General features: G+C 41.4%; 2 long non-coding RNA genes across 2 annotated transcripts in view; one reads left to right on the top strand and one right to left on the bottom strand.

The window, feature by feature from the left end:
- Positions 1 to 22,684, bottom strand: part of LOC134578261 (uncharacterized) — a 550,797-nt gene that overhangs the window by 143,457 nt on the left and 384,656 nt on the right. The window lies entirely within an intron of this gene.
- LOC134578645 (uncharacterized) lies at positions 2,825 to 8,978 on the top strand. Its single transcript, XR_010086116.1, has 3 exons — positions 2,825 to 2,983; positions 6,044 to 6,108; positions 7,208 to 8,978. It is a non-coding gene; the product is annotated as an uncharacterized LOC134578645 (long non-coding RNA).

Genomic DNA, 22,684 nt, shown 5'->3' with positions numbered 1-22,684 from the left:
AGGCGATTTCAAGTGGTAGAAAGCCGTGGAATGTATGTGGGGATCTTAGATGGGAGAGGACGTATGGGTCTAATGATAAATATATTTGTCCCAGTAGTAAAAATAAATATGTGAGTCCTAGATGCCCAAATAGAGATTATAACTTTTGCCCATATTGGTCTTGTGTGGGGTGGGCAACTTGGGGACAGACAGTAGACAAGGACATGATAGTGACTAAGTTGCCTACCAGCCCATATTGTAAGTCTATGGAATGCAATCCAGTCCATATACTTATAAATAACCCCGACAAGTTCTTAGACAAGTATGGTAATTTATTTGGGTTTCAAATATATGGGATGGGTTTAGATCCTGGGACAGTATTGTTTATAGGGATAGAGACTGATACGGTATCCTCCCAAACTCATCAAGTATACCATTCCTTTTATGAAGAGATGAGTATAGATAATAAGATCCCCCATAATGCTAAAAACCTGTTCATTGATTTAGCCGAAAGTATTGCCGGTAGTCTTAATGTTACCAACTGCTATGTGTGTGGAGGTACTAACATGGGAGACCAATGGCCTTGGGAAGCAAAGGAGGTAATGTCCGGTTCTGAGGCAGTTGACCAATTAATATCTACACAAGCCGATTATCATATGAGTGTTAGAGGTAAATCTGAGTGGAGATTAAAGACCTCCATCATAGGTTATGTTTGCATAGCAAGGAAAGGAATGATGTATAATACTTCTGTAGGAGAATTAACTTGTCTAGGGCAAAAAGCTTATGATGATGATACAAAGAATACAACTTGGTGGTCGGCTTCAAATGTCTCAGAACCATCTAACCCGTTTGCTAGATACGCCAATTTAAAGGATGTGTGGTTTGATCTATCCATCACATCTACCTGGAGAGCCCCAGCAAATTTGTACTGGATCTGTGGTAAGAAAGCCTATTCGGAGTTGCCACAGGACTGGGAAGGGGCATGTGTGTTGGGTATGCTCAAACCATCCTTCTTCTTGTTACCTATTGAAACAGGTGAGACTTTAGGTGTTAAAGTGTATGATGTGAATCATAGGAAGAAAAGGGGACCCATAGAGATAGGCGCCTGGGAAGATAATGAATGGCCTCCCCAGCGTACTATAGATTATTATGGGCCAGCCACGTGGGCAGAAGATGGTACCTTTGGTTATAGAACCCCTATTTATATGCTCAACCGTATTATAAGATTAAAGGCGGTGGTTGAGATTATTACTAACGAGACATCACAAGCGCTCAATCTTCTAGCGAAGCATAATACCAGGATGAGGACAGCAGTCTACCAAAATAGATTAGCCTTGGATTACCTTTTGGCAGTAGAGGGAGGTGTATGTGGGAAGTTTAACCTGAGCAATTGCTGTCTTCAAATAGATGACGAAGGGCAAGCAATAGCTGAGCTTACTAGCCATATGGTTAAACTAGCGCATGTGCCTACTCAGGTATGGAAAGGGTATAATCCAAGTAGTTGGTTTGGTAGCTGGTATGAGTGGTTTGGAGGGCTTAAGGCAGTGGTAGGTGGAGTCCTACTGATTTTAATGTTGTGTCTACTCCTGCCGTGTCTTATACCCTTAGTAGTTAGGTCTGTGCAAAGCCTGATAGAAAATATAGCAGAGAGGAAGGCTGCTGCACAGATAATGGCAATTTATAAATATGAGGCTCTAGATCAGGGAGAACCAATGCAGGAAGATGAGTGTTGAAGATTCACATCATAAGATAAGTCTGGTCTGGTTCAAGGTAACTTGCGGTGTATGCAAACTAAGGTTAAGTGATGCCTCAAGTAATTGTGAAATATCAAGAGGCATCAAAGGGGGGAATGTGGTGGAATCTCGGTAAAAATAAATTTAGTAGGCCGAGATTACCACGTGGCATGTGTACGTGCATATGCTGACGTATCGATCAGTTGGTTGCACGAGGCAAGATACGATCAGTAGTGTACGGAGCATGTGCAAGAATACAGGATGTAGTATTCCCCTCCTCCATTGTGCTGGACAGGCCATGCGGTCAAGCAGGAAGTTAATTCTTATTTGTATTGATTGGTCAAGAGAATGTGCGGGTGGAGCTTAATATGGGAGGAGTTATGTGCCTATATAAGGAGCCTGCACTATTGTCCGGGGCTCAGAACTTGCTGTATTTTGGTGACGTTAGTCCCTCTGAGTCCCGATCGGTGATCCAATAAAGAATCTCTTCCTTCCTGAAGAAACCTGTGTCCATCTCTCTGTGCTTTGCTTCCGTCAGTTTCTCCGGTATCACTAACAGAAGAAACACTATTGAGAAAAGCAAAAAGAAAGAAAACGAGTTGGTATTTTTGAAACTTGTTTAACATTTATAACATTTTTATTTCATAGAATAAAGTGATGTTTGTAAAAGTAAAATAAAAAGCGAAAAAGAGCACACGCAGCATACTTTGCCATATAATATAATACTGTAAAGCGCTGTGGAATAAATTAGTGCCATCTATATGCCCCCAAAATAATAATAGTATAATATAGTGAACACTCTAGCCAGGCTTCCATAGCATCTCCAGGCCTAGCAAATGTTATCACCAAGCAACGGTTTCCATGGCAACAGTGACGGCTCCCTGACGTTACGGATCATGAGTCATCCTTCGTTTCCCCTTGTACGCTTGGCAAGGTGACATCCATTATGTGCGTGGAAATTTTAAAAGCGTAAACCGGACGCCCGTGCTACGTAAATAGCGTCTCGCTTGTCTCCTCTCGAGTTTTAAGTTTCTGAAACATGTCTCCTGCAACGATTACTTCGCCACAGAAGCAAAAAATGACCTTAAAATATAAGCTCCCCCCCCCCCTCCGTTATTACTGTTGGTACGTTCCACCTTTATCATCCCGCCTTCTTCAGTTAGGACGGCCACGCCCCTAACCCCCACTTTTGCCTGCACCACGGTGAAATGCATTGTGGGAAACTCCCTAGCTCGTTCCTACAGAGCATCAGTTAAGGACCAAACAAGGAGGTAATGCATTTAAATATTTATATACATTTATATATCCAAATAGTGTAATAATGGAAATTATGGTTAGTAATGTCATATTTTAGAGAACAAAAACCCAATATTACTATTAATATTTGCAATGCTACCATTATATGTCTGTTTATACTGCCCCAATATCATTATTATCATTTATATCTAGGTAGAGGGATATAAAATGAAATTATAAATAGGAAACATTGAGACTTTGCATTATCACTGCAGAGTTTCTAATTCAGATTTTTTTGTATTGTTGAATATTTGCTCCCTTATTAGGTCTAAACTTACAAAGGTCAGTTAATACAGGCACAATAACAGGTTTGTTGGCTCAGTTACAATAAAACCTTATTGTACAGGTAATTATGTAATTCTAATATTTCTTGTTCTGATACCCTAGGTAGTATATATGTAATATTTAGCTGTTATTAGCAGTTCAATTTCAATGACAAGCCATGAAAACATATTAAATGTATATATTTTCTGCAATACTACTACTACTAATAATTATTATTATAATTACCATGGTTTTTTGTTTAATTTGGGGGCATATTATAATGCTATGCTTCAGGGCTTGATTGTTTATTAACTACAACATAAATTAGGAGGGCTGATACACTATGCTTTGTAGAGGGAATTAACTGGTGATCTACAAAATGTAGGCCAAGCTATTAGTTTTGAGGGAATCTTTTAATCTTAAGTAGTTTTGATGAAAAGCCCCTTTTAACCCCTTAAGGACACATGCCATGTGTGACATGTCATGATTCCCTTTTATTCCAGAAGTTTGGTCCTTAAAGGACCACTCTAGGCACCCAGACCACTTCAGCTTAATGAAGTGGTCTGGGTGCCAGGTCCAGATAGGGTTAACCCATTTTTTTATAAACATAGCAGTTTCAGAGAAACTGCTATGTTTATTAATGGGTTAAGCCTTCCCCCAAATCCTCTAGTGGCTGTCTCATTGACAGCCGCTAGAGGCGCTTGCGTGATTCTCACTGTGAAAATCACAGTGAGAGCACGCAAGCGTCCATAGGAAAGCATTGATAATGCTTTCCTATGAGACCGGCTGAATGCGCGCGCAGCTCTTGCCGCGCGTGCGCATTCAGCCGACGGGGCGGAACGGAGGAGGATCGGAGGCAGAGATCTCCCCGCCCAGCGCTGGAAAAAGGTAAGTTTTACCCCTTCTCCCCTTTCCAGAGACGGGCGGGAGGGGGACCCTGAGGGTGGGGGCACCCTCAGGGCACTATAGTGCCAGGAAAACGAGTATGTTTTCCTGGCACTAGAGTGGTCCTTTAAGGGGTTAAAGTTTATCAATGGGTGGGATGCTTCACTATCCATAGTCCCGAGCAGCTGTTTACATAAATCCTGTCTTTTTGTGCTTTGCACAGAATCGATATTACAAATTCATGGTAAATCCCAGGAGCCATGTTACATTTTTTTAGTTATGCACTACTCTGGTAATTGTAGAGAAAAGCATATTTTAGCCCAAATGAGCCAAGCCGGAAAAATATAGCAGACCTGCAGAATCCTTTCATTTTTTTTAGTTTATTATTCCCTTTGACAGTTATTCACAATTACTAGTTCGGTGAATAAACCCCACATATCTTGTAAATTTCTCAAAAAAGCTAGCTTAGCATCATGGGAGATGTAGTTCATTAACATTTGGAGTGCCAAGGCTAGCCACTACAGAGTCAAATTGCAATATCATACATGATACGAGATGATAGGAGGAAGGGCACTGGCAGAGGTGACTTACTGCGGTAGCTGCAGTTTAGAGATGGCTGCATAATATTAACCCAGTCATAGCCAAAAGTTTCAGAATACATTGTATTTTAGTAAAATTTCGTTTTTTTTCTTGATTCACATATACGTTTTGAGTCATATCTGTCTATAGACATCTGTACATTAAGTGATGGGCATTTGGCAAGGAGTCAAGGCTGCATTTTAGAAGAAATGATTTAAGGCTGATTGTGCAGGACAAGGCCAGTAGGAGCTAGACAAATGACAGGCCTATCGGTGGTGTATAACTTTCAATGCATATATGTATCCGTCTCTGTAATCGAATTACTATCCCTTACTCTCTGACTATGAAGCCCTACCCATATTAATATACAGAGCTCCTTCTTTATGTCATTTACAAAAATTATAACTAGTCCAATACTTCTCTATTTAATAAATCTTTTTGTTTGATAAGGAAATTGGGTTGATTAGACATGCACATGTTTAGTCTGCATGCAATGCAGTTGGAAGATATTACCCATAATGCAGAAAGATACATCCTAATTAGCTTGTGATTTACCGACAGGGGCATTTGTTTTGCGTATTTATATAGAGGTCGGCCCATCCAGTAAAACTTTATATAGCTGGCACCATATGAAATGTAAGCTCTGGCTGCATTTAATGAGTTAATTCCCTTGCTAGCACTCCACACAAAAGTACATTTATAGAAATTATAAAAGCCCTTGATGGAACCCAAGGGAGCCTAAGTCAGAGTATATGCTTTGGGACTTTGGTTAATGTGCCACATAAAATATATTGATTTAGAGTGTATCCGCATCTCTGTGGCATAAGAGGATGCTATCAATTTTGAAAGGAATTTAAATGTTATGATTTGTCTCTAAGGGATATATAGATATATATACACACAGAGTAACATTCTGACTGCAAGGTTTAGTTTGTTTGCACCTTCAGAAAAAAATATTATCTCAGCAAAAGAACATAATCTGTTTAACATGCAGTTATCACAATAAAAGAATATGAAAATTAGCCGACTTCCAAGGGTAGAGAGTGTATAAAAACAGTACCTTTATTGAATGCTGAATAAAATTGCATCATTTAGCCTGGGACATAGCAACAGCCAGTACAGGCAAGATACTAACGCGGTTTGTGCCTCAGAGGCACTTCATCAGAGATATAAGCTCTGATAAAATGCCTCTGAGGCTTGAAATGCGTTAGCGTCTTGCCTGTGCTGCCTACTACTTACATAGCACCAACAAGTGCTACAGTGTTAAAAACATTGACTTGTAAGTATAACAAAACTTTATTTGACAGGAACAAGCCAAACAGTAGGTGCTGAGAGCTACGTCAACAAATTATACATCTTTTAACGGTTTAAGGTATGTAATTTCCTGACTGCACAGTATCAGAAAACACTCACGACACAAGACATTTCTAGCCTATATGATTTTTAGAGAGTGACCTAACTGTACATTTTCAGCATTAGCACATGTAATCAGATATTTCTGGTCTAAAAGTATTGTAAAATTGTCTCCTGGCTGCAGATTATGAGGACAGGCTCACACAGCATTGGTTTAAAGAGTTACTCCAGGCACCATGACCACGTCAGTGATTTGAAGTTACCTTAATACCTACCTTAATTGTACCTGGAGTGACATTGCAAGATTTTCCTTTTGCCTGTCTGTATTTTATTTGCTTTATTTGATCAATCGGGAATTCCTTTTTATATGTTGTTTCCAAATTTCATTAAAGGGTTACCCTCAGCACCATGACCACTTCCATGATTTAAAGTGGTTATGGTGCTTAAAGTCTGCGTGTGCAGCATTGCAGTTTAAAAAGCTGCACATACTGAGTTTAACCACTCTGCAGTCAGAGGTGTAACTTTAACTCCAGCAGCGTCACTTGGATGTCATCAGCCAGCTTGGAATTAGAGTTCCAGTCTGGCTAATGTCAGTTCTGTGAAAATTTCGATACACAGAATCTGATTAATTGGCTGAGTGGCACGATCAGCATCTGATTTCTGGTGAAGTGACCGTGATACACAAAATGTGTAAGCACCATCGTGGTTGTGCCTTCCCCCTTCTGTACATTCCCAGCCTGAAAATTTTAACCCCTTAAGGACACATGACGTGTGACATGTCATGATCCCCTTTTATTCCAGAAGTTTGCTCCTTAAGGGGTTAAATACACTTGCACAGTTTGTGCATGAATTTCTCCCTGCTTAATTGACTTTCTTAATTTGGAATTCCTCTGTAAATAGGCACAGTTTCACACAATCATTCAACAAATCAAAAACTTTATTCATTTATCAGTTGCCACAAATTGTAAAATCTTAAATGTGTTGGCTGTCCCATCGGTTTGCAACATCAAGATAATGTTGTGCAGGTATAGAGCCGATTGATGTATTATCCTTTAGTAATATGAGTACACCACCAAATTAATGTAGATCGTGATTGTTGCTTTTTCTTTTTTTATTAGAATCTTGTGCACAAAGCAACTGAATAAACGTTTCAGAAGATACAGTTTGCCATTTCTACACTCCACGAGAAAAAAAGAATAAGGAGAGTCAAAGAAACACTGCCCTCGCGCCAAAAGAGATTTCATAATGGAATCTAAAGCTAGATCTGCCAAGACAACTAAAGCTACAGGTGAGAAGAAGGAGAATCCAAATCCCACACCGAAGAAGTCTGCAGCCGCAGAGGCTGCATCAGCAGCTGAATCAACAGAAAACAAAGCAAATGTGGAGGAGCATGAAGCCTCTAATGGATCGAAAGAGGGATCAGGGTTTGATGGCCTGAATTCTCTTTTGCTAGCTGCAGGAGTTACAGTAGCTGCCATTGCTGTTATTGTAGGGGCTGTGTTCCTGGCCCGAAAAAAATAAAGCATTATGTTGATGTGAGGGAACATGCTTGGGGTGGTCCAAACATGGGCAGAAATGTACAGTTTCTTCAGAGACCGTCGCATGCCACAGAGTTGTCACATATTCATCACATGCAGTCACACAGCTGTTGGGAAGAGGGGCGGGAAAGCTTTAAGGATTCATGAGCCATCATCATCTTTTGGATACTTCAAAATAAACTCTTAATCTCAATTTAGCAAAACATCACTATCCAGCATTAATTTCCATCATATTATTTACTAAACCTGGAATTGTGGAGTATTTGCAACAACAACAACAAAAAAAAAATGCAAACTTTAGGCCAATATTTTTGAGCTGGTAAAATAGCTGATTTGAGAGAATTTTTCCGGTTTGACTGTTTTGGTCTAAAGTTTGTATTTCCCTTTCAGATCTTCCACCGCTCCCAAGTGAATTTAACGAATTAGCATGACAGTTTTTACAATAACACTTCATATCACCAACATATTTAACTGTTTGTTTAACCAATTGCTTCTCTATTTATCTATTCAACACTTTATTATACCACATTCTCTCGCATCTCTTAAAGTAAATTCTCCCTTTTACGTCTAGATCTGTTAGTTTTCTAAACTCCTCTTCTGTTTATCCCACAACTAATATTTGACTTCTTGCTACTTTTTAAATGTATTGCTGATGACAGGGGTTCCTAACATAGTCCACAAGTAACCCCCTTACAGTCCGCGATTTAGGGGTTACTCAGTTGTGTCTAAGGTGTATTAGACACAAGAGGGTAATCCCTAAATCCTGAACTGGTAGGGGGTACTTGAGGACTGGGTTGGGAACCCCTGGCCTTTGGTTTTATTTGGATTTCTCACGTGGGGTAGCCATTCAGATATTTTTGTTTCATCATCTGATTTTTTTTTAATTAGTCCTCCTCACTCATATTTTGTGTTGTCTCCTACCCAGGCTCTGGTCCTGTACCATTCGTCAACATGTTTTCATCAAGTTATCTTGCCTCTATGCCATCACAAAACTATTCCATATCACTAACAAGGTTACTGACTAAACTGGGAACAGAGTATTGAAAAGGAAACTGCACATGTTGAGCAAAACAATAAGAAAATAAATCTAAAATCCAACCATTTTTCAGCTTAACTGTTTTGGTGTAAAATGTGCAATTTCTTTGACAATTCAAAGGTCATCAGATAACCCATATATCAATTGTTTAACCAGTTATATAAACTCTGTACTGAGTATTTTCCAAGCAAATGTTGGTTTGAAGTTAGACATAGAGAAGCAGCGTTTTTGCACTATATAAATGCATAGATTGGTTTGTGGCTTGGCGCATATTTCACATTAAATAATACTTTGTAGAAGTCGAGATAAAGAACAGAGGATCTATGTGGTTATTTTATATTTTCCATCTTGCTCTTAATGACTCCTCAGAGGGTGACCTTTTATAATTAAACTGGGGAAACCATTCCATCAGGTTCTAAATAACCTTTTTTTCTTTCCTACTGATAAACTAATTGTGTTGCTCCAAAAATACCAGCTTTTCTCTTTTGATATTACCTCTTGCTTCATTTTAATTGCGCTCAAATCTAAAACATATTTTTAAACAATCCAACATACTAACTACGTCACCAAAGAGTCTGATTTCAGGGTAAATTATGAGTACACAAAACAAGTCTTCCTATAGACAGTAAATTTAAAACTGATAAGATTCTAGATGAGCCTTTATGAGATCTGCTTTATTCAACTAATCACATCGTCCGTTGTGTTAAATTAGTTTTGTTTTTAAAAGGAACACTTTGGGAACCATAAGTAATTTATGTCAATGAAGTAGTTATGGTGCTTTGAGTTCCCTGGTTCAGTCTTACTTTCTAGTTTCAAACAATTTTTGAATGGTTTAAAAGAGATGAAGAGCTTCCAGAAAACCATCAGCTTCCTCTTACTTGGTGGTCAGTTAATGTGGAAGTATTAGTTCGAGCCATGAAGGGGCGACAGTTAGCTTATGCTCTTGGCCTACCACTGGCTGTTCATCGCTTGTAAGTGTACGTTCATTTTTAATCTGTGGTCGCGATGGCTGGCCAGTAGTAAGTTGAGAAGGCAGCTGATGGGCACCTGGAGACACTACTTATTAGCCAATTTAAAAATGGCTTAACTCTGGAAGGTAAGTTGGCATAAGGGAACACCAGGCAGACTGTTCCTTTAAGGATTACATTAACAATCTATGAAACTAATCTGTATAATGATATCCTTAAAATAATTTAATTCCCCAGTTTAATCAATAATATTGTGCCCCAAAACCAATCTTATGTATCCCTTACTTTTACTTTTCTAAAACAAATAAAGCGTATATATGCAATAATGCAGTTAGAATAGTAAAATACAATAAGATTTGCAGCCCATTTTTTCTGCCATAGCTCTTGTTGCATAGAATCTTAAATAAACAGAAACAACTTTAGCTTTGTTTTCTAGATCAACTTAAAGGAACACTATAGTCACCTAAATTACTTTAGCTAAATAAAGCAGTTTTAGTGTATAGATCATTCCCCTGCAATTTCACTGCTCAATTCACTGTCATTTAGGAGTTAAATCACTTTGTTTCTGTTTATGCAGCCCTAGCCACACCTCCCCTGGCTATGATTGACAGAGCCTGCATGAAAAAAAACTGGTTTCACTTTCAAACAGATGTAATTTACCTTAAATAATTGTATCTCAATCTCTAAATTGAACTTTAATCACATACAGGAGGCTCTTGCAGGATCTAGCAAGCTATTAACATAGCAGGGGATAAGAAGATCTTAATTAAACAGAACTTGCAATAAAGAAAGCCTAAATAGGGCTCTCTTTACAGGAAGTGTTTATGGAAGGCTGTGCAAGTCACATGCAGGGAGGTGTTACTAGGGTTCATAAACAAAGGGATTTAACTCTTAAATGGCAGAGGATTGAGCAGTGAGGCTGCAGGGGCATGTTCTATACACCAAAACTGATTCATTAAGCTAAAGCTGTTCAGGTGACTATAGTGTCCCTTTAAGGTTTCACTGTTTAAAAAAAAAAAAAAAAAAAGCTGGCAAATAAAATGGGCCCATATCTTTTGAGGTAGATTTAGCTTTTCCCATTTTAAACAGAATGGGGACATAATGCCTATTTGTAAGTGTAAAGCATCCTCCATTTTAGGCACCCTGTTTTTGATAGTTGCATTTGGCATCCATGTCATAGCACAGTTTGTAAGGTGATGAAGCTAACAAAGAGGTGCAAAAAGCCATATTTTTTTAATTACACTTGAGTAAAATTATCCTAAAAAATAGGACAGGCTGTAGCCTAACCTCATCTGCTATTAAAAAAATTAAATGAGAAAAAGAAAACAAACTAAACATGCCATTGTGGGATAAGGCTAGGAGAACATTTTGGATCTCAGATAATTAAGATGTTGAGCTGCAATTGTTTTTTTTCTCCTGGAGAAAAAAATATGAATACAGCACTAATGTCAATGTTTAAACATTTTTTATATACATAAAATCTCATTAAACGAACACTCCAAGCACCATAATCACTGCAGCCTAATGGAGTGTTAATGTGCCAAGAGTACCCTGACTCCCTCTCAGAGTAAATTGTCAAAGAGGGTCCCACTGGTGCCCACGACACATTCAGTCTTTCGCAGGAGTATGTAACTACTTAAATAAGCAAGGCCCAAGACAAGGCTGCACTCATTGGCTGATATAGCTCAGACACCATCAGCCAATGAAAACAGCCTTTTTTAGCTTGGTGGAGCTAACTTGATTTTCCTTGCAGGATAATCGAGCGACATGCAGTGCTACAAAAGGTTTCCAAGGAGAGCACACAAGTTCTTAAATTGTTCTTAGTTGTGGTGCTTGGAGTGTTGCTTTAAATACCGAGTCTCTGTAGCATGTAAAGAAAAAACACATGGAAGCACTAGTAACAGATAATCCAGTGATTATTTTAACCCCTTAAGGACACATGACATGTGTGACATGTCATGATTCCCTTTTATTCCAGAAGTTTGGTGCTTAAGGGGTTAAACACATCATATTGATCTGGGGCTGGAACAAGGGTTACTAAACTGTACTGAAATGTTCTGTAATCAAAAAGAGAAACTCAAAGTATCGTAGAAAACACATATAATGGTAAAAATGTCTTGTGGTAGTGTTGGTGATGGTAGATTTTAGTCATGCAATTAGTATGTATTCTATTTGGAAGTGGATATTGGTACACATGGAGAATTTATAAATTATCTGTCAGGAAGTGGTTAGACTGACCTATTAATGCTTTCCGTTACAGAGGTAAAGGCAGGCGGTGGTATGAGGTTTAGTCGTTAAATCCATAATTGCGTTATCCATAATTCACGATTTAATGAATAAACGCTAATATTACATCTCTCACGTTTTGCCACAGCAGATCTAAGGTGTGTGGTTCTGTGGTATTTGTATTGTTTTTGTACTTTGCTGACAGTTGGATGTCTGCAAACATTTCTTCTGCACTTATATTACCTTGTTTGCTAAGCCTGTAGCAGCTGTGTGTGTTCAGCGATGATTTTTTTAACTTTACTTCCTGTGTCTTGGAAAAGAGGGACTTAGTGAAGTATCATGGGATGGCAAGACTCAGAACCCATACTGGACAGCCCTGGCTCAGCTTTTTGAGAATTCTTGGTAGAACATCAAAAGAAAGTAAATAAGGCACAAAATACATGCTTTGAGACACATGAACTTAAGGCCTGACTATATTGTAGTAGTTATGGTGAGCTGGTTAGCTCGGTGCTTCAGCATATTATTGTCATGCCAGGTTGAACAGATTTGCAGTTGCAGTGGACAGTCTATGGGGGCTGGTGAGTGCCTTTGCCCATGCCACTTTGTGCCCTTCATTGGCCTGCCACCAAATTTTCAGGTATGTATATGTGCAATCTTTGTCAGATTTGCATCAGGTATGTATATGTGCAATCTTTGTCCCCCCCCCCCCCCCCCCCCCCCCCCCACCACCACCAAATAATACAAAAAATAAATCCACAGTTGAAATAAATGAAATCTTCATTTGGTGTAAAGTTTCACAAAATGATTTTGTGGTTAACTGTTACTCTAAGAAAATTATGAGGGCACATGCTTTTTGATATTTGTAGTTCAATGCATATGAGTTAAGTCAACAAAAAAAGGATATTGAGAAGGAGGCAAAGTTAATCTTTGAGGTCATTTACCTGTTCAGTCAAATGGGGAAATACCTGAACGCTAGTCTTAAACTTACTTGCAAACTTGAGTACCAAATGTACAACAACAATAATGTATATGTGGATAGTAGATAGAGAGACAGTTGAGCTATGTTTTGCATGTCACTACTTGCCATAATGAATTGTACCTAAACCAGAATTTGGGGTAATGTGATGGATAAAAGTATTTTGTTAACTAGCGATCTCAGCATCTGTCAACCATTTCAATGTTTCACATCTTCTAAAGTATTTCTAATATTAATCATTTTAATTTAGATGACTGGGGCACAATTTCTATATGTATTTAGGGGAGACTATGAGCAATTACTGCCCTGTTAGAGTAAGTCATTATGACCTGATGTATATCTGACCATATGTATGTATATCCTGAGTAACCCTAATACTTCCAATTCCTTTTTTACATCCCGACCAGCACTCTTTATTTAGGGCTAGTTTATTACCTAGTTAAAATGGCACTGTAGCCCCCTCTCTCTCCAAATTATATATTCTTCATGAAATACTCAGATTGATGGACTGTGTCAAAAGATGACATTCTCAGACTGACGGTTTTAGGGAAATTAGTGATCTTCGGGATCTTACATAGACCGCAATGCTGTACTCTCGCGTTTGAATGAAAGTACAATGCTGACATCGGCCCCTGGCAGCTGAAATACCAGGAGCTGAATAGGTGGGCAGGAAAAGGATGGCACCACCAGCGAGGTAAGTAAAGCTAACTTTTGTCTGCTTCACCAGACCCCAACAGTGATGTCAGCGTCGGGGGTCTTTGCTAATTATGCAAAGACCCCGGATGGTGACAGATCTGTTTTAAAGATAATAAAAATCACTGCATCTACCCAAAGGCTTATTTTCAATACAGCAAAATATGGTATTTGTCTAATTTAAAAAAAAAAAATTGTATTTCAAGTAATGTTTTAGTAAAAGGTTCAGTTACATTTTGGTTTGTTTGATCAATAAAAATAAATATCCTTGATAACGTTGGGATTTATTTACGAAATACTGAATTTGAATGAATTGAAAACCAGTTTCTTAAAAGAATTGTAGAAGAATTATTCCAAATCAGCAATTTTGGCTTAAATTTTCCAATTTGGTTTTCAATTCAACATAGTTCAGTAGTTAGTGAATAAACCCCATATTATTTAATACACTTTCCCTGGGTGCACACTATAGTGAAATGTGCTACCTCATCCTATGATTCTCATCAGATTTATAAAAAGTTATGAAGATCTGTGGATGTAAATTCACAATGTGCTAAGTAAATAATTTAACAAGTCAGTTAACCCGAAAATATTAGCATCAGGTGAAGACTTCAACTATGTTACATGCGTCAACTGTGAAGCAAACTAAAAAAGTGTATTTGCAGTTATATAAACCTCCACAATGATTTCACTATACACAGTCCACCGTATTTGCGCCAATGTTTGGGAAGGTTTTTCTTCAGTTTTGTAAGTTTTTTCTGTGGGAAACTGGCTGCAATGTGCGAAACGGATTCCTGAAAACCTTCAACTTTTAGCAGGAATGTGTGGACATCAAGCATATGTATCCAATAAAATATTACATACTTACATGTCTGTGTTCATCATTTAGAAATTGTGGTGTTTTGAACCTCACGTTTTAAATGTAAAATTCAAGTCCAAAAATGCATATATTTTTGAATGCATATACTTGTAAAAAAAAATATGCATTTACTAAAAGTTGTACAAATATTTAATAAACCCTAAAAACTTAGCATGTATCAGCTGTAGGATGTGCGTCTGCAGTTAACAAAGGTCCGTCCCCTTTTGCCAGTATTTACTTCCTTGTTAGTGCGTGGTATTGTCTAATCAGATACTTCTCGTAGAGAAGCACTGAGGACAACTGTCCAGTCCAAAGCTTCATATGATGTTTCGAGATGTTTTTTAATTTCTTTAAAAATTATTTTTTATTCCTTATTTGGATAAGTTACCAGAGCCAAGACAATGGAACATTAGTTGAAATACATTTACTGAAAGAATATTCTTCAATAGAAACTAATAATGCAGAAGTATTACCTACACATTTTGTAGTAGAGAATTAATAAGTAGATTAGATCTGACATTCACCCTACTCTACTTTAATGTGGTCAAACAGATCCTCAAATAGCCATTGTCATAGAAGGTCTTAAAGGAATTGTATTACTTTTTAAACTATTTGTTGATATACCCCCAAAGTAAACATATGTATTGTTTTGCATCTTTTTGGGGCGTATTTAAAATAAACAGCTTGTAAAAGCTGCATATATGTTGACTACAGCCTGTGCAAGAACTCACCTTTTTCCCCAACAGACTTTTAAACTTTTCATGAGGAGCTGGATTTCCAACTGTGTTCGCGACCACTGTTTTTCAGTGCTTCTCAATGAGCTGTAGTATAGCTCATTGAAAAGGGGTTCTTTTAATACTTGAAAGTACTCTGGAGATATTACTGAGGGAGAAGAAGTTAGAGTCTTGTCCACCAGAAATCCCAACAATTTGATATGTGAATCTTCCCACAATAGAATAAAGAGGGTGTATAAGGGGGGACAGAGTGTGGTACACAGATACATGTCCCTCACCTTACAGTAGTGCTCTATGATGTCCATAGCCTTTTGCACAGTTCTTGCACTATCAACCTCCAATGCGGTAAATTTTATGGGTTTAGTTCCTGCTTGAAGTCTTGTCAAAGTCGTCTCAAAACAGAAGTGGTCGTGAAAGTTGGAGCAACCCTTTAAGCAAGGCATTCTACCTGGTCAAACACGTTTTGGGCAACAACACTTTCTTGAGTAATGTGTTAATTTTAGAAGAATGTTCCTATTTGCCACAGCGAAAATTTACATTTTAATGGTTTGAAGAAAATAGCTGCCTTTGGTAAAACCCGGCTTGGTGGACCGGGATCTCCCCCACCGGTCCACCTGTCACGGCTTGCTTGCTTTGTGTGTGTCAGAGTGCCTCCGGGTCGGGAGAGCGGCCGCCTCACCCGCCCGTTGTGTGCTAGGCCGCACCATCTGTCCCGGTGTCTGTTTTAAATATGTTTATTGATGTCGCAAATAAAAAGGCGTGAGCAGACATTTTATGAATCTGAAAATAACAAATGGTTGCCTGCGCAGAGGCATATAAATCGGAGTAATCAAGCAAAAGAATAATTTGGATGTACATTGACTTTGCATCATATGGTATATCAAAGGCATTAGACATGTATATTAATGCATTTTACTGGCTTATTAGTCATTTGGGCAATACCCATGTCTAACTACGTGTGTGATGGCGCTTTCAGCGTGTGTAGCCACATATGTAATTTAATAAACATGCAAATAAGTAAATCAAGAGTATAGAAACTTCCCAGGTTTTTTTTATTTTTTTTTTTGCAGATAACACCTACTTTATGTCAGTACTGCGCCTGATAATATTGCGCCTGGCTCAAAAGCTCTTTTTATATCTAGTAGCATGGTTGCATGAGCGCTGTGTAAACACTTGTCCCAGGCCAGTTGTCACCCGTGCATAAGCACGTCTATCATGTCAGTTAATGTGCGGCGACCTGACTTAATATATCTAAGTATATGTGTCGTAGAAGCATCACAAGGCTGTGGTAGGTCACGGCCAGCGAACTATGGCGTAGGCCTGGGACAACAATCTACGCAGGAGAGATGAACATCAAATGTAGGAACATAATAAAAGCTGAGCTGATAATAATATGCAAAGTAAGTGAAGGAATATATAAACAGGTGATTGCTGTTTCAAACGGGAGAACTGTAAATCCCTTTATGGTAAAAGCGGTGCCTCCATCTGGTATCATGAGGCTATAATAAAGCTTAGCTATTAGCAGTGTGGCCTTAACTTAAACGTACACATATTAAAGATCATGTCCCGTGTATATGAGCTCATGTACGAAGGAACATTAACATGGTAGGCCCTTGCGGAGCAGGGTCTAAATTTTAAGCAGTTGAACCACTGAGCTTATCCAGCAGACTGTGAATGGTTCCCTTTTACAGGGAGAGTCCTGCTTCTTCACTAGATTCGGGTTTGTCGTGAGCGATCACAAGAGACGTGGGTGAGTATTTGTATAACTCCTGCTCGTTCATGTACTCCATATAACCATAGATACTCTGCTTCTCAGAAGGTATATGCTGCTCTGCTGCTATGGCTACTGAGGTACAGCATATCCAAAGCAATACCATGACATACGGGGTTAAAGTGGCGGGATGAAGCCAGGTTAAAGCCATGTCTCTGCTATTGTGCAGCCCTCATGTCGCCGAACCTTCGCCGTCCTCCCCGCGCTGGCCCCAGTTCACCGGCCGGGTCCTCCGCGGCACCGTGGGCACTCAGGGGCAGTGATTGGACCCCACCACAAAGTCCGCAGCTCTCCTGCCCCCTGCACCTCCCCAGCGTCGTGTTGTTCCCCCTGACACGAGTATCCCCAAGTCTCTCCCAGTGCTGGCCGCACGCTTAAGGCTGGTACTCCGCCCCCCCGGCCACCGGTCCGCCGGGTGGGTAGCGCACTCCCGCCTCACAGGGCTCGCGGCAGTGGGGACATGTTTCTCCGGGAACCCCCCATACCCAGAGACTGGGGTACTCACTGCTCTAGCCAGCCTGTGGACCGCGCGGATCGTCCATCTAGTGTCCGGCATCCTCCGGGCCTGCACGAGCCTTCCATGTCAGTCCCCTGTGCTTAATTCTGCTGTGTCCCTCAGGATGTGATGTGGTATGCTGAAATGGCTCTATGCAGGTGCAGGTGATGTTCCTCGTGTTGGTTGTAGGGCCATCTCGCCCATGCTGTCTGCGGGCTGTATTGCCAGTGGTAAGTTGTCCCTGCTAGTTCAGGGTCTGCGTGTCTCCCCAGGATATCTCCGGTTTCTCCTCCAGACTCCACTCCTGCTGGCTTGCTGTTCTTCATACAGCTTATTGCCAGTATAGGCGGCCATCATGCGCCCCATGTGGGAACTCCCCCTGAGGCGCCGGTCACCGCCATGTGGCCGGGATAACCCCCGCCGGCCGAGGGGGGGGGGGGGCAGGGCCGTGCCCCAGGCCAGAGGTAAGCCCACATTAGGCAGTTCTGTCCCCCGTGCTGATGTCTCGGGGCTGTGGCATTGTGCCGCATGTGCTGACTGCGGGCGGGTCGGGTGTTCAGCCGCGTGTAGGCCTGGCATGGCCTCTCTTGCTCACCCTGCTTACGGTATGTCGTCCCGTCGACCTCCAACGATAGCCGGGAACCTTCCTCTTCCTCTGCTGACAGGTTACCCGGCGTTAGGGTGCCTCAGAACTGTATTTTGAGCATTTTTGCTCCGAGCAACGCCGGAGCTCATGTAGATGGCGTCTGGTCGGCCCGGCGGCCCGGCCCCCTGTCCCGGTGTCTGCGGGTTTCGAGCGGGTCTCACATCTTCCCACTGCATGCCCTCTGTTGCGAGGTGATGGCGATTATACAGTAACGCTGTTTGTCTTTGTGGATGCAGCCAGGGGTCAAGTCCTGGGGAAAAAAGTGTGGGAACTCACCCAAGATTCCCGCCCCTCCCCCTTCAAAAAAATGTTTTTACACTCCTATGCATATAGTGCAGTGCAGAGTGTGTTTAATGAATGTAGTGTGTTTGTAGTGAGTGCAGAGTGTGTATAATGAATGTGGTGTGTTTGTAGTGAGTGCAGAGTGCGTATAATGAATGCAGTGTATTTGTAGTGAGTGCAGAGTGTGTATAGTGAATTCAGTGTGTGTAGTGAGTTTGTAGTGAGTGCAGAGTGTGTATAATGACTGTAGTGTGTTTGTTGTGAGTGCAGTGTGTGTATAATGAATGCAGTGTGTTTGTAGGGAGTGCAGAGTGTCTATAATGAATGTAGTGTGTTTGTAGTGAGTGCCAAGTGTGTATAGTGAATGTAGTGTGTTTGTAGTGAGTGCCAAGTGTGTATAGTGAATGTAGTGTGTTTGTAGTGAGTGTAGAGTGTGTATAATGAATGTGGTGTGTTTGTAGTGAGTGCAGAGTGTGTATAATGAATGTGGTGTGTTTGTAGTGAGTGCAGAGTGTGTATAATGAATGCAGTGTATTTGTAGTGAGTGCAGAGTGTGTATAGTGAATTCAGTGTGTGTAGTGAGTGCAGTGTGTATAGTGAATGTAGTGTGTTTGTAGCGAGTGCAGAGTGTGTATAATGAATGCAGAGTGTGTATAGTGAATGTAGTAGGGATCGACCGATATTGAATTTTTAGAGCCGATACTGATACCGATATTCTGTGAACTTTCAGGCCGATAGCCGATATAATTTGCCGATATTCTGTACATTTACCATTTTGGAAAATAAAAACTATTTCTAAAGGTAAATGCACAAAATATACATGCCACGTGTAGTGGATGCAGTGTGTTTAGACAGGGGAGCTGTGTGTGTTTGTGTAGTGTGTGTGTAGTGGATGCAGTGTGTGTTTGTGTAGTGTGTGTGTAGTGGATGCAGTGTGTGTTTGTGTAGTGTGTGTGTGTAGTGGATGCAGTGTGTGTTTGTGTAGTGTGTGTGTAGTGGATGCAGTGTGTGTTTGTGTAGTGTGTGTGTAGTGGATGCAGTGTGTGTTTGTGTAGTGTGTGTGTGTTGTGGATGCAGTGTGTGTTGTGGATGCAGTGTGTGTTGTGGATGCATTGCGTGTTGTGTAGTGTGTGTGTGTTGTGGATGCATTGTGTGTTGTGTAGTGTGTGTGTGTTGTGGATGCAGTGTGTGTTGTGTAGTGTGTGTGTGTTGTGGATGCAGTGTGTGTTGTGTAGTGTGTGTGTGTTGTGGATGCAGTGTGTGTTTGTGTAGTGTGTGTGTGTTGTGCGTGTGTGTAGTGGATGCAGTGAGTATTTGTCTAGTGTGTGTAGTGGATGCAGTGTGTATTTGTCTAGTGTGTGTGTAATGGATGCAGTGTGTATTTGTCTAGTGTGTATATAATGAAAGCAGAGTGTTTGTGTAGTGTGTGGGTAGTGTGCGTAAAGTGAATGCTGTATATACTAAATGCAAAGTGTGTATGTTTGTGTAGTGTGTGTGTATTTGTGTAGTGTGTGTATAGTGAATGTAGTGTGTTTATATAATGCAGTGTGTTTGTGTAGTGTGCATTATATAAAAACACTACACAAACACACACTGAATTATATAAACACACTACATAAACACACTGAATATAATGCAGTGTTTATATAATGCAGTGTATTTGTATAGTGTGTTTATAAAATTCAGTGTGTTTGTATAGTGTGTATATAATGCAGTGTTTGTGTAGTATTTGTTTGTATAGTGTGTGTGTATAATGCAGTGTGTTTGTATAGTGTGTGTGTATATAATTCAGTGTGTTTGTATAGTGTGTGTATATAATGCAGTGTGTTTGTATAGTGTGTGTATATAATGCAGTGTGTTTGTATAGTGTGTTTATATAATTCAGTGTTTGTATAGTATTTGTTTGTATAGTGTGTGTATATAATGCAGTGTGTTTACTCACCTCCCAGCAGCTCCTCCAGCTTCCCAGTGTAAATCTTGCGGCCAGCGTGCCGCACGGAGCGTTGCCACGGTAACCCATGGCAACGCTCTGACAGTCGCGTGTCTCACGAGATTTACTCTGGGGAGCTGGAGGAGCTGCTGGGAGGTGAGTAAACGCTTGCTGCCGGCCCCCCCAGGACCGCCGGGCTTGTAATGAGCCTGGCAGTCTTAGGAGGTATTATCGGCAATATCGGTATCTCTATTGGCCGATACCGATATTGCCGAAAATACCGAATATCAGCCGATTATATCGGTAAAACCGATAATCGGTCGATCCCTAGAATGTAGTGTGTTTGTAATGAGTGCAGAGTGTGTATAATGAATGTAGTGTGTTTATAATTAGTGCAGATTGTGTATAATGAATACAGTGTGTGTGTGCTGGATGATGTGTGTGTGTTGGATTGTGTGTGTGTGCTGGATGGTGTGTGTGTTGGATTATGTGTGTGTGTGTTGGATTGTGTGTGTGTGTGTGTGTGTATGTGTGTGTGCTGGATGATGTGTGTGTGTGTGAGTGTGTGCTGGATGAGGTGTGTGTGTGTGCTGGATGATGATGTGTGTGTGTGTGTGCTGGATGATGTGTGTGTGTGTGTGCTGGATGATGATGATGTGTGTGTGTGTGTGTGTGTGTGTGTGTGCTGGATGATGGTGTGTGTGTGTGTGCTGGATGATGGTGTGGATGTGTGTGCTGGATGATGATGTGTGTGCTGGATGATGATGTGTGTGTGTGTGTGCTGGATGATGAGGTGTGTGTGTGTGTGCTGGGTGATAGGCGAGAAGCATTTTTTTTTTAAACTTTATGTGTCTACATTTTCTTTTTATTCCCCCCTCCCTGCTTCTTACCTTGTCGGGGAGGGGGGAGATCACCTGGTGGTCCAGTGGGGGAGGCAGCCGCTGCACACAGGGGCCATCACACACTGTGTTCCCTCTCCAGCTCTAACTCTCGCGAGACTCGCCTGTGCGGAGCGTTGCCATGGTAACCCGTGGCAACGCTCTGACAGCCGCGGGTCTCGCGAGTGTTAGAGCTGGAGAGGGCACACAGTGTAGCAGGGCAGGTCCAGCAGGACTGGGAACGGGAACGGCGTTCCTGCTTTGGAAAAAGTGCAGTAACGCCGTTCCCATGCGTTCCTGCAGGACTCGAGCCCTGGACACACACACATACACTCACAGACACACACACATACACTCACAGACACACACACATACACTAACACACACACACACACACACACACTACCAGACACAGACACATACACTCACAGACACATACACTCACAGACATACACACATACACTCACAGACACATACACATACACTCACAGACATACACACATACACTCACAGACACATACACATACACTCCCAGACACATACACATACACTCACAGACACACACACATACACTCACAGACACATACACACACACACACACTCACATACACAAAAATAATTTGTATATTTTGTTTTAAATTTAAAAATGTCCACCCAGCCTCCCTACCTGGAGAGCTGGCGTGGACCTGTCCCTGGGGTCCAGTGGGGCTTCAGTGCGGCCGGCTCTTGTCTCTCTCTGTCAGACGCGGCGAGGGAGCTGTGTCCTCTCTGCTCCCTTTCACCGCGTGGGCTGTCTGCTGATGCCGGGAGTCGGAAATTACGTCATATTCCGGCTCCCAGCATCAGCAAACGGCGCGGCGAGAGGGAGCAGAGAGGACACAGCTCCCTCGCCGCGTCTGACAGAGAGAGACAAGAGCCGGCCGGGGGGGGGTCCTTCAGGTGGCCATTAGGCCACCTCTTGGGCCCCCCCATGACAGGGGGAACACGGGGGGCATTTGGGGGCGGCATTTTGTGCCGCTCCCTGAGTGCCTGCAGGACCATAAACGGGAACGGCGTTCCTCTACTAAAAAAAGTGCAGGAACGCCGTTCCCACGCGTTCCTGCAGGACTCGAGCCCTGGATGCAGCCTTGTGTCGCTTATTGTGCCTGAATTGAGCGGGAGCTCTTGGAATGCACGTATGGTCGCCATGATGGTTAGGCCCCGCCCCCGCAATTTTTTTTATTTGACAAAATTTCAATTTAACCCCTTAAGGACGAATGACGGACCTGGTCTGTCATGGCGAGAAAACCGTTAACGGCGAATGATGGACCAGGTACATCATGCGGTAAAGTAAACCCCAGATCGCCGCGATGGTTAATGCTCCTCCGGTCTGCCTCTGTATTAGCAGTGATCGCTCTGACAGGCTGTCAGAGCGAGCACATATGCTGCAGGGACTCACCATCCGCCTCCCTGCTCTTCCGGGTTCAGTGTGAAGTGCAGGGAGACGGATCAGCAGTGATCTTCTCCCTGTGTAAAAAATAAATAAAGTTAAATTAAAATCCCACCCCTCTTTACCCAGTTTAAAT

The sequence above is a fragment of the Pelobates fuscus genome, chromosome 12 (genome assembly GCF_036172605.1).
Source record: "Pelobates fuscus isolate aPelFus1 chromosome 12, aPelFus1.pri, whole genome shotgun sequence".
Taxonomy (NCBI): Eukaryota; Metazoa; Chordata; class Amphibia; order Anura; family Pelobatidae; genus Pelobates; species Pelobates fuscus.
The sequence above is the reverse complement of the archived record's forward strand: the minus strand, read 5'-3'. Positions and strand labels throughout refer to the sequence as shown.